The sequence below is a fragment of the Meriones unguiculatus genome, chromosome 1 (assembly GCF_030254825.1).
Source record: "Meriones unguiculatus strain TT.TT164.6M chromosome 1, Bangor_MerUng_6.1, whole genome shotgun sequence".
Taxonomy (NCBI): domain Eukaryota; kingdom Metazoa; phylum Chordata; class Mammalia; order Rodentia; family Muridae; genus Meriones; species Meriones unguiculatus.
In genome coordinates this window covers 100596799-100608679 of record NC_083349.1, presented here as the reverse complement: position 1 = coordinate 100608679, position 11881 = coordinate 100596799, and the positions used below count along the sequence as shown (strand labels likewise).

The window sequence follows — 11881 nt, the reverse complement described above, 5'->3', positions numbered from 1 at the left end:
ACGTCTGGGACCCAAATATCCCTGATGTCACTAACATGTAAGTAACTAAAACGGGCAGTTTTCCCCGAAGATGAGAGATACCCAAGACGAAGGTTTTCTTTGTTGTTTTTTGTGAAACATGAGTCAGAGATGGCCTCCCACTATTATTACCGTGTGTCCTTTTACCAGCAGCCTACACCTCAATTATTTCATGGAGCTTTTCCAGACCAGCAAGGATGGAAGCAAAGCAAAACAAAGCAGTAGCATCCACAACTAGGAAAAATATGTTTCCAGTGCAAAGGCACAAGTCCAGTAGGATAAGCTGGGCGATGTTCCTGTCTTCATACAGCTTAATCTAGCTGTGTTCATTAGTGCTCAGAAAAGAAAGGGGAAAAAACAGCCCCTTCTCAGATAGTTTTTAAGGCATGTTTTTAAGAAAATAAAAACCCCTATCTAACTCCTTCACTTCTGTGTCTCAGAATATCTAATTGTAGAATTTGCTTGCTTGCTGAATGTGTGCTTTGGGTTAGAAAAGAATATTTAGAAATCCTTTCCCAAAAAAGAAAAAAAAAAGCAAGTGGGAGTGGAAATTTGAAAGGGGACCGCCTAATTCAGCACTAAGCCCAGTATGAGAGGCGAGTGTGTTTGTGTGTGTGTGTGTGTGTGTGTGTGTGTGTGTGTGTGTGGTGAGTTGTTACAAAATGAGCTTTCCAAAGGGCTGAGAGGTGGATGGGAATGTTTGCTTAGCTCGTCTGAGAAGAGAAAAGGTTCCTGGACCTCCTCTTGCTTCTTCTTTAGAATAATTTGGATGGGATTCGTGATGCAGAAAAGCTTAAAGAAAAAAGAATAACCATTCTTTGTGGTGGAAAATTTAGGGGGGAAAAACACTGCTTTCTTCAAACAAGGTACGTCTGATGAATTACTCAAGGAGGGCACAGATAGCTGCTTTTCCATGCATTGTTATTAAAACATTAAAGAGTACTTTTTGTTGAAAAACAAGAATAAATGCCTAAACCAGAGGATAAATTTCAGCTCAAAGAGAGTTGTGATAGAAGTGGATGCCAGTTGGCATGGTCATAAATAACCATATATGTGCTATGTGCTGAGGTGTTAATATTAGAACAAAGTTTTTGCATTGTCACTGAAGTAACTTCATTACAGGTAAAGTCAGTTGGAAAATGTGGCATTTGTGTGGAAACTTTAAATAGTCTACATCTTTCTTTCTTTAAAAAAAAAGTTTTATTTGTTTCCTATAAGGAATGCATTAACAAGGCAGCAACTGCTTAATGTATGAAAAGCCATTTAAGGAGTGAGCACAGTGATGCAAAAAGAGAAATGATTCTGAGTGAGTCTCTCTATGGAGGCAGGTCTCCGCGGAACGTGGCTAGATCTGCAAGGCTTTGACTGTTTACAATAGAAGGGTTTTCTTAGACTGAATGCTTCTGTTATTGATAAGCCCAAGAATGGGTTGGCATTGTTAGCCTTGCCATTGTAGCTCAACTTTGCATGAGAAGAAAGGACGCACAATCTCTTTTAAGGGTGATTGTGTGGAACCAGTATAAACATGAAATAAATGCCTGAGGCACAGGTTAAACAGAGGATTGAATCGAACAATTAGTCAGGATTCTTTCCTCCAAACAAGCCGCAACATCTCTAACCAGCCCCAAACCAAGAACGGAATTCAAGATTTTTTTGAAGTTTATTGTAAAAACAAAACCAGGCATTCTTGGCCATGATGGTTGTTTTGTTTTTTGTTTTTTGTTTTTTTATGTGTTTCTGCTAAGAAAATAATATTTTGCCATTACATTGTGTTGCAATAAATTTGGAAGTTTTGGTGGTGAAGTTACGAGGTTGTTTTTCCCCCTGGTCTCTTGAAGGATGAAATGCCCTGAAGCAAGGCAGGATCAAACATTGTTTGTGTGTTTGTGTGTGTGCTTATCTACTGGCACAAAGCCCAAAGAGTTTGTCTTTTATTTATTAAATTAAAATATCTTCTTTTATTAAAAATAGGCGTTAGGCAAGGACTTTTAGGACTATGAAGAATGCATTTTTATTGCAATATGCTAATTTGCCAGGCTAAACTTCATTTAAATATACCTTCTTCCTCACCACTGGAAAGGCTGAACAGGAAATGCCTTAGGAACGCTGGGAATGCTCCGTATCTCTGCAGAAATCGTGTCTGTGGCTGTCCCTCAGCAGATCTAATTATCTCTTCAGCAAGTTGCCTATCACGTAAAGAATAGCTTCTTTCAGAGAGACTACAGCAGAGAGTTTGAACAGTGCCACGAGAACAGAAGTGTCTGTGCTGTTCCTCACTGCAATGCCTGTAAGACACGTGGAACACAGGAAAGCCGTGTGGTCTGACCCACTGTGCCAAGCCAGGAGTCTTGAAGAACCAGGGCAGCCCTGCCTCTCCCTCTCTGTGCTCCCTCAGGAAAGGTGTGGAGCATTTCTTGACTTTTGCCCCACTCCACTTTCTTTGAAAAAATAGAAACAGCAATACCTACATCTCCTCCTTCCCAGGGCAGGCCTGAGGCTTACTATTGATTTGCAACTCCAACGGGGATTTGAAAGGTGAATGTTTGCTATAGGAATATATTTAATACAGTCAGAGAAAAAGTGGGAAGAGCCATTGGCCTTATGATAAATACTTGATAGCCTCCGGGAAAGTAATGCAGTTTCTCCTCCCCAAGCCCTCCCCAGGGGAGTCAGGGTCAGAGTTAGTGGGTGCAGGTCAGAAGACTGTGATCTCTCAGTAAGTCATCAAGTGACCCCTGATGAAATAATAGTTCTGTCTCTATCTCTTGACATGACATATAAAATGAAGAAGGGAGGCAAGACGGCCAGTTTCATCGTTCAGACTCTCCTTACGTTAAAACAAGAAGTAACAAAACAGGCTTACAGAAACTATATTTTTAATGTCTGTGTTTAAATGTCTCAGTAAAAATAGCATGTGCATGTGGGGGGGTGTAGGGGTGTCCATCCACAGCATACCTAGGACAGGGTGGTCCAAGCTGTGTGGCCAATCTTTTTTCCATTTCCTGGTATATTTCTGTGAATATCTGCATATCTTCGTGTAAAGATAATATCAGCTCTCTCGGTTTGAAGATGTCAGGTGAGGCCAAGGCTAAGGCTAACTGGCTTTGCAACACTACAAGGCTCTTTGGGGGTTGCTTAGTCAATAGGCTCTGCCATTCCTTCAAAAAAGAAGGCTTCTTTAGAAGCCATGGGCCTCCGTGTTCTCCTCTATGAAGGAGACTTCGAATCGGTCCCTATCTCAGACAACTGTTACAAGGAGCCTGAAGCACCAAATGTCCCGACTGCACCCAAATGTTAGCGAGTATTTTCATTGCATTAATGACTGAAACAAGAAACCAGAGCTTCGGTGGAGCCAGTCATTTGTACTTATCTTCGAACTTTGTTTGTGGATTTCTGTGTGGTTTTTGTACGTATGAGAAATCAGTTGTCATTGCTTCTCTCAGAGGATGTGAACTGGTCCCTCACTCAGCTAAAGATAAGCCAAAGAGGCAACTTCTGTGGTGGTTGAGAAAGCTTCCTGCCCCCTACTTCAAGATTTGTCTCCCTGTAGTGACCTGGAGAGAAGGAAAATGCTGAGCCTCCAACACAGACACGAGGAGGACAGGAGAGGGAGAAGTTAGACAGGGAAAAAGCTGTTCTACACAGGTGTGGGCAGTGCTTGGACTATGGTAGCACAGGGCTTCCAATCTCACAGCAAATTCATCGAGAGAGGAGCCAGGCAATCACGGGAGAGGTCAGAAGCCACTTGTTGATTGTTAGATTCTCATTGAATACACACACACGCACACACACGAGTCAGCATGGAATCACCTAAGTGAGCTCCTATATTTCGCAGACCATTAGTAGAGTTGCTGAAAGAACGACTCTGCCCCCCCCAGCCCCCACCCCCTGCCCACGGCAGCAGCCCGGAGTCACATGTTCACAGCAGAGCAAGGACTATTTCTGTTTTGTTTATTGCATTTTCCATGGTTACCTCATCCATAAAACAAACATTTGTGGATTCTGGCTGTAGAATTTGTTTTTAATCAGCTAGAAACTTTTCTGTAAGCCTTCCTGAGGTCCTGAGGGATGAGGAGAAATACTTGGGCTGTCTGGGAAGTATCCAAAGCAGGCACCATATGATGTTTGATGGAACCATCCATAAAAATTATGTTACATGGCAACCTGAAAATGGCAAATCCACACAGAACAGATGTGTCTGCTTCACTCCAGGTCAGGGGGAAAAGGTGAACAGAGGTGAGGGATGCCCAAACCCTGTCCTGAGCTGAAGCTGCAGCCAGAGGCTTGCAACACAGAAACACTAGTGTGCTCCCAAGTCAACTTAGAGAAAATATTTTTTTACAGTTCTGCTTTTTTTTCTGATCTTAAAATTTATATATATATATATATATATATGAAAAAAACCAAAAAATATTTAGCTCCGTTTCTAGGTTTTTTTTTTTTAGTTTTTCTAGTTTGTTTTTTTTTTTTTTTTTCAATTCTTCTTGAAAAATTAAAGGGCAGGTGTTATTTCCTGGTCATTTGACTGGCCAAATAATACAACCTTCTAGAAGACTTTTCAAGAGAATTGGCAGAAGAGTTGTACAAGCTTCTGAATGAAGGAAGAAGGAACAAAAATACAGAATTGCTCCCTTTCTAGGTATTTGAGTCCGTTGCTGCTGTTAGAACAGCGTAGACTAGCCATCCTCAACAGTAAACATTAATTTCCCACAGTTCTGGAGAATGAAAACCAAAGATCAAAGTGATGGAAGGCTGGAATATGATATGGACATGATTCTTACTTCATAGGCAGCCATCTTCTCACCAAGTTATCCAACGGCAGGGAGTGAGAAATCGAGTCTGTATCATAAGATGCTGCTGTCATTCATGATGGCTCCCTCATGGCCTACTATCCCATCACATTGGGTGCTAGAATTGCCAACTGTGAACTTTGAGGGCCCTACAAGTCTTTAGCCAAATGGTAGTCATGAGTCCAACTGTTTGCATCTTAGTCTCTTTGGGCTGCTGTAAGAAATGCCAGAGACTGAGTGGCCTACAGATAGAAATTTTAATTTTGAGTTCTGCAGGCTGAGATGTCCAAGATCCAGGCACCCACACATTCTATCCCTTGTGAGAGTCAACTTTCTGTCTCAAACACAGCATCTTTGCACTGTTTTCTGCACCTGGGGGATGGGGGGATTGGCAAAGGAGAAGTTGGGAGACATGCTCCATCGTTCTCCACTTTGTTCTCTTGAGACAGGCTCTCTCACTGAATCCGGGACTAGGCTGGCAGGGCCGGCCAGGGACCTTCTTGTCCCCACCTCCCTCAGTACTCTAATAATAAGCATGTGTATGACCATGCCCAATATTTTCCATGGGTATTAGGGATTTGAACTGGGGTCCTTATGCTTACCCAGCCAGTGCTCTTGCCTACAGGGTCATCTCCCCAGCCACTAGTGTCTCTTTGGATGAGGCTATTCCTCTCCACAAACAATCTCCCATTTGGTCATTCCCAAAGGCCCGAACTTCAAAAAATATTGCCTTTGGGGTTGGGGTTTACGTGAGCCTTGAGAGATATTACCATTCAGACTATACCAGTCTCCTTCACCAGAATATGCAAGAATCAAGCCATGGCTTATCCCAGGAAGCATCATCCTACTGAAAGATTCAACTCCTTGCTCTTTTGGGTCCTAACCTACTGTCTGTGTGGACCATACCTTGCAAAATAGTAGATGTGGTGATAATAATGATGTTGTAGACAGAACAACTAATCATTTCCTAGTGATAGCAATGGTAACGCCCTTTCGTATGTCAGATCATTTAACCATCCAACAAATAGACAAGAGTTGTCAGTACCTCCTCACACAGATGCATAAACTAAGGCACTGACAACTCCTTGAACTTTAAGTTCCTAGACAGGAAGATCTCATGTTCAAATCCAGTGCCAGGCTGTCACTCTTAACACTCCAGGCACGAAGGGTCCTGGTTTGTTTTTTGGTTTGTCTTCTCACCATCAGATCAATCTTTGCTATTCCAGACAAGCAGTTGTTAAGCCAAACTTCTGAGAAAGGGGCTTTCCTGAGTAGAGTCCTCTCATAACAAAAGAATGTGGAAAGAAACTCACAGCAAGGGGTTGTTGGGGGGAGGGGGAGAGTCCTTGAATAATCTTCTGATTTTAAGAATCACTTTCTAGCCAGGCTATGGTGGTGCAAGCCTTTGATTTCAGCACTCAGGAGGCAGAGACAGGAGGATCTCTGAGTTGAGGCCAGCCTGGTCTACAGAGCAAGTTCCTGTACAGTCAGGGATACACAGAGAAACCCTGTCTGGACAAGAAAAAAAAAATCACTTTTCAGAGTATGGGGTGGGGTTGTACAGGTGGAGTTCAGGGATGGATTCTATAGAGCCTGTGTCTCCAAAAGATTTCCTTTATTTTTCCTGGGGTGACATTAGTAATGTGTCATAGAAGGAACAGGACAGGCTAAAGAAAACCTCTCTCTATATTGACGAGTCTACAGGAAAAACAGCACTGGTTATTTTTCTCAGTTAGAAAAAAGCTAAACTTTCATGTGGACATACACCAAAATTTGGTGGGAATCACCCTTCGCTGTGACGAAAAGAAATCTTTCTTTTTTTCTTTTTCTCTCTTTCTTTTTTTTTAAATTTTATTTTTGTATTTATTATTTTTATATTAATTACAGTTTATTTACTTTGTATCCCAGCTGTAGCCCCCTCCTTCATTCCCTCCCAATCCCACCCTCCTTCCCTCATCTCCTTCCTGCCCCTCTCTAAGTCCACTGATGGGGAGGTCCTCCTCCCCTTCCATCTGATCCTAGCTTATCAGATCTCTTCAGAGCTGGCTACAATGTCCTCTTCTGTGGCCCAGCAAAGCTGCTCCTCCCCGGGGGCGGGGGTGTGTGTGTCAAAGAGCCAGCTATTGAGTTCATGTCTGAGACAGTCCCTGTTCCCCTAACTAGGGAACCCACTTGGATACTGAGCTGCAATGGGCTATATGGATACAGAAATTGTGGTACTTTTACACAATGGAATACTACTCAGCAATTACAAACATGGAAATCGTGAACTTTACAGGCAAACGGTGGGACCTAGAAAAGATCATCCTGAGTGAGGTATCCCAGAAGCAGAAAGACACACATGGTATATACTCACTTAAGTGGGTACTAGACCTATAAGATAGGATAAACATACTAAAATCTATACACGTAAAGAAGATAAACAAGAAAGAGGACCCAGGGTAAGATGATCAATCTTCACTTAGAAAGACAAATGGAATGGACATTGGAAATAGGAGAAAACAAGTAACAGGACAGGAGTCTACCACAGAGGGCCCCTGAAAGACTCTTCCTAGCAGTGTATCAAAACAGATGTTGTGACTCATAACCAAACCTTGGGCAGAGTGCAGGGAATCATATGAAAGAAGAGGGAGTTAGTATGACCTTTAGAGGAGGAGCTCCACAAGGATCAAATATATCTGGGCCCAGGAGTCTTTTCTGAGACTGTTTCTCCAACCAAGAACCATGAATGTATAACTTTTCTTTCTTGTTCTCCACCTCCTTTTCCTGCTCTTCCTGTTCTTCCTTCTCCTCCTCCTTAACCTTTGAAAGTGTGGGGCAGTGATTCTATTCCTTGAGAATATATGAGTATGTGCAGTTTCCAGAGGATCGGGTCACTGGCATCTTAGTGCTGAGTGAGTTCTCTCTGAGGTTTTTTGTTTTTGTTTTTGTGTGTGTGTGTGTGTGTGTGTGTGTGTGTGTGTGTCCCAGAGAAAACATGCTTTAGACATAAAGGTGCAAGATGGCTTGCCCATATCACCTCTGCTTGTGCAATACTGTGAGGAAATTTGTACTCAAATAGGAATAAGCTGCTCAGGAAAACTGAGATAATAATGTTTGACAGTAACCACTACTGACTACTGAGCTGCCTCCAGGTCACAGTTCTCAGAAGAGTGACCAAAGGAGTTCCCATTATTTTGGGAACTGCCAATCTTGGGGCATGTACGAGAGAGAGAGAGAGAGAGAGAGAGAGAGAGAGAGAGAGAGAGAGAGAGGGAGGCTCGTGGTAGAGAAGTTGCAGACAAAACAAGGAAGAAAGATGAGGGAGATGTTACAAGTAGTGAAATGGGGGAATGATTTTCATTGCATGATTGGGGCTGGGAAATTCTATAAAATCCCTGGGGGACAGAGCATTTCATGCCACCTACTGAGGAGGTTGATGTTTGGGAGGCCTGGGTGGTGTTTGACACTGAGGCCAGGAGAAATCATGGACACACTGTGATTAAAAATTTTCAGAGTATGCTCTCCCAGCACCCTTCAGCACTCCCCAGATACCTGCACCACAAACTCACGCTGCAATACTCTTGCCTCTGCTCTGAAAAAAAACTGATTAAGTCCTTTATTATTTCAAGCCATGCCCCAGAGGTTTTCCACGACCTTGACCGTATTTTAACTCAGTTGTGTAGTGTCACTGGCATGTATATGGTACTAGGCAACACTGAGAACTAGCATTCTGAGTTTATTATCTTCACACCCCACCTCCACATGGGTGCTGACCAAATTCTCTCTTTCTCTGTCTCATTGCTGCTGCTTCTCTTTCCATTGACCAGCAATAGTGATTGCTTTGTGTGTAGAATTGAAGTTCATGAAGGGGGACGTGGTAAATGTGACAGAAAGGCCTTCCTAGGTATTGTTGTTTTGTTGGCCTGCCTTCTGGCACTCAGATAGAAGGGTGTCCAGGAAACCCACAATTCCAAGGCCACAAATTTGAGTCATGGCACCAAATCTTGTTGTTTTGTTTTTAGTTGCTGAGGGCCTGCCTTCTTGATTGGGCAGGAAGGTGTCCAGAAAACTCACAACTCTAAGAGGGGGGAGGATATCTCAACCCTGAGGTGGAACAGTGTCCCAGGGGTATCCTGAGGCAGGGAGCCCAGTAACCTCACAACTCTGGGGTGGAACAGTGTCCCAAGGATATCCTGAGGCACGGAAACCCAGGAATCACACAGCTCTGAGAAGAGGCCTCTTTAACAGAGTTGTTACAGCTCCCAGGGGATGATGAGCTGATGAGATGAGGCACATAGGAGCCAGAGCTCTGGAGCTTGTATAAAGGTTTAGGGGTTGCCTCTTTGCTAGTTGGAAGGTACAAATAAGTGCTATCAATTTGGCCTGTTGGTTTGCAGTTGGAGGTAGAAGGACCTGTGCTTCAATCACTATAATGTCTGAAACAATAGCATATCCTGCTTTGCGAACTCCTTCGTATAGGAATGAGCTGCATACCTAATACCTGTCTGTACACCTAATGTGGGTGGCTTGAGGCAGTGTTTCCTCATGTGTATGTGTGGGACAAGGTAGTAGTTCTTCTAGGTTGGCACTTTTATTGGCTGGCAACAAGTTCTCTAACCTATGAAGGGGTTAGAGCCATTTTGGGTCCCCTAAGACACAGCTATAGGATCTTTGTAGATGCCCTTACCTATAGCCACCTGGTTATAGGTGCTCTGGCTTGGGAATTATAGGCTTTCCCTCAGCCCCTGAAAGGCTGGTTATTTGTGTTCACTTGCTTTCAGTGTAGTCCCTCCTGCCTTCCATGCTCCTGATTCTGCAGGTCCAGCCCCTGCCCACCCCAGAAGCCTGTCCCACACAGAGAGTCTGTGTGCTTGGTTTTATTTGTGTTTTTGTTTGGTCGCTGGCTAGGTTGGTTGGTTTTGGACACAGTGTCTCACTATGTATGCCTAACCGGCCTGGAGCTTGTTATGTAGACCAAGCTGGCCTTAGACTGGCAATGATTCTCCTGTCTCTGCCTCCTGGATGCTGAGACTGTAGGCATGTCCAAAGAAACCCAGCTGCAGGGGGCGTCTTTCTGGTTGCATATTCTTCTCCGATTAGGTGTAAGTAAGTCATAAGTCAAAATCAAGTGCCCTGTGCCCTAGTCCTGAAGACTACTCGGTCTCTTCCAGGGAAGTTCCAAGAAACCTAAGCTGGGGTTCCAAAGAGGCACAGAAACTGGAACCCTACCTCCCTCCCTCCTCCAGTCTGTGTAAAAGGACATGAATGTCAAGAGAAGTGATCAGAGACTGGAGGCAAGAACTTCTTTAGAAACATGTATTGGCATTTTGCTCCCTTCTGAGCTGGCAGCTCCTCGCTCCCACCCTGCTTTAGGCAACAGTGAGAGGAGCTGTGAGGAGAGCACCTTGGGACCTGAGAACAGATGCCATCACTGAGTCCAGAGGCTCTCAATTTAACACCCATCACACAGCCAACTGTAATATACTCACAGATCTCTTTAAATGGGGTGACGAACCTGGTCAAACTTAAAAGTAATGCCTGTGCGTCGCTTTAACGTTTACGAGCAAGAGAGCACTGTGTGAGTTCAGACCCTAGTGTGGTTCTTTATAATTACGACAACTTTTATTATTCAATGGGTATGCTTTACAGCCTGAACTTTAACTATTGCCAGCCACGTATTTTAAAAGCCAATGATACATGAGTCAGGCTGAAAGGAAGATGGAACCATGTTGAGAGTAATGGGAAAATGAGCTGCCGAAGGCATGAAGGATTCGAAGTCTGGCGAGTTATAAGATGGTCACACAATCCTCTATGACCTTCAACGATTTCCTAACATTCTCTAAATCTCAATTCTCTGCTCCGAGAAGCAAGTGAACATAGTATTTTCCCGGGGATATTACCAAGAGAAGTCAGAAAGACCCGGCGAGTGTGGTGTATAGCACGTAGTGAGCATTCTGAAATGACAGCTGTTATTGGATAGACGTTCAACTTCTAGAACTTTCTGGAAAAAAAAAAAAACAGACCTACTGTCACATGCCTACAGCTCTAGGTATTCAAGGAGGCTAAAGCAGTAGAATCCCTTCAGCCCAGAGCTTGAGGGTATCTACAACATTATCGCAATTTAAAAAAATAATGAAAATAAACAAATGAATAAGTAAATCATTCCACAAAGAGGAATAAAAGGACAAACCCCATCTGAGATGACAAAAATTATCAGAAGAGGCATTTGGTGAAGCTAAAAGTTCTTTCAAGGCCCAGAACAGTCTCTGGAGCTCTGGAGTCTGGGGCTAGGTGGCTTCCCTTAGTTTGTATCTTGCATCTAAATGACTCTTTCTGTTTGTCCCTGGCAATTTCCAGAGTTTAATCCTCCACAGCCCTTAATTCTTCAGCCACAGTCACTCCTCCACACTCCTCCACACCCTCTGTTTTCCACAAGGCTCTACTCAATGGGATTCAAGAATGTGCTTCATCTCTGCTCCGGAAAAGCTGAAAGCCTGTCATCTGAGATGAGCCAGTTCTTTTCCAAGAGGCAGTCAGGAAAGCGCGGGTCCACAAACCCACCCTCCTGTCTCTATCTCTGCTGGAAGGCCAACCCAGAGCTGGACATGCTTTTCTGTGCCTCAGAACTGAAGGCAGAGCAAGAAATCACAGTGTTCACGCCAGTGAGGTCTCTAAGGATCCCAGTTGAATTGAAACAGACACCCAGCCCTAAAGTCACAGTAGATAGCCCTTGGCAGTCACTAACCACAAAAGCCCGAGGGAGAACTCACAAAGAGAAGGCAGAGCTAATGCAATGTCAAACACATTAGGCAAAGGCATCTCTGATGAGAGAAATTCGTGTTTGGGAGCCATGGGAGATTCTTTTTAAGCCTTTCTTTGTTTCCGGGGTAACTGGGAGGTGCCCTCATGCCCCACCTCATCTGAGAGGGCCTTTTTTTCCTTCCCCAGATGTTCCGCTCTTGATAGCCCTTCCATTACCCAGGATGAATGGCTCTTAGGAGGAGTTCTGTGATGCTCATCAGGGCATGCCTGCAAAGCAGTATATCCCCCCCACCCCCAGCAGTATAAAATCTAAACTACCACTTCAGAAC

At 43.8% G+C, this 11881-nt stretch overlaps 1 protein-coding gene across 1 annotated transcript in view; it reads left to right on the top strand.

The window, feature by feature from the left end:
• The first annotated feature begins 671 nt into the window (after positions 1–671).
• Positions 672–11881, top strand: part of Vit (vitrin) — a 113354-nt gene continuing 102144 nt past the window's right edge. Inside the window, exon 1 of the mRNA XM_060364314.1 lies at positions 672–884. The gene's annotated coding sequence lies outside the window, so the exon portion shown is untranslated. The remainder of the gene's footprint in view (positions 885–11881) is intronic.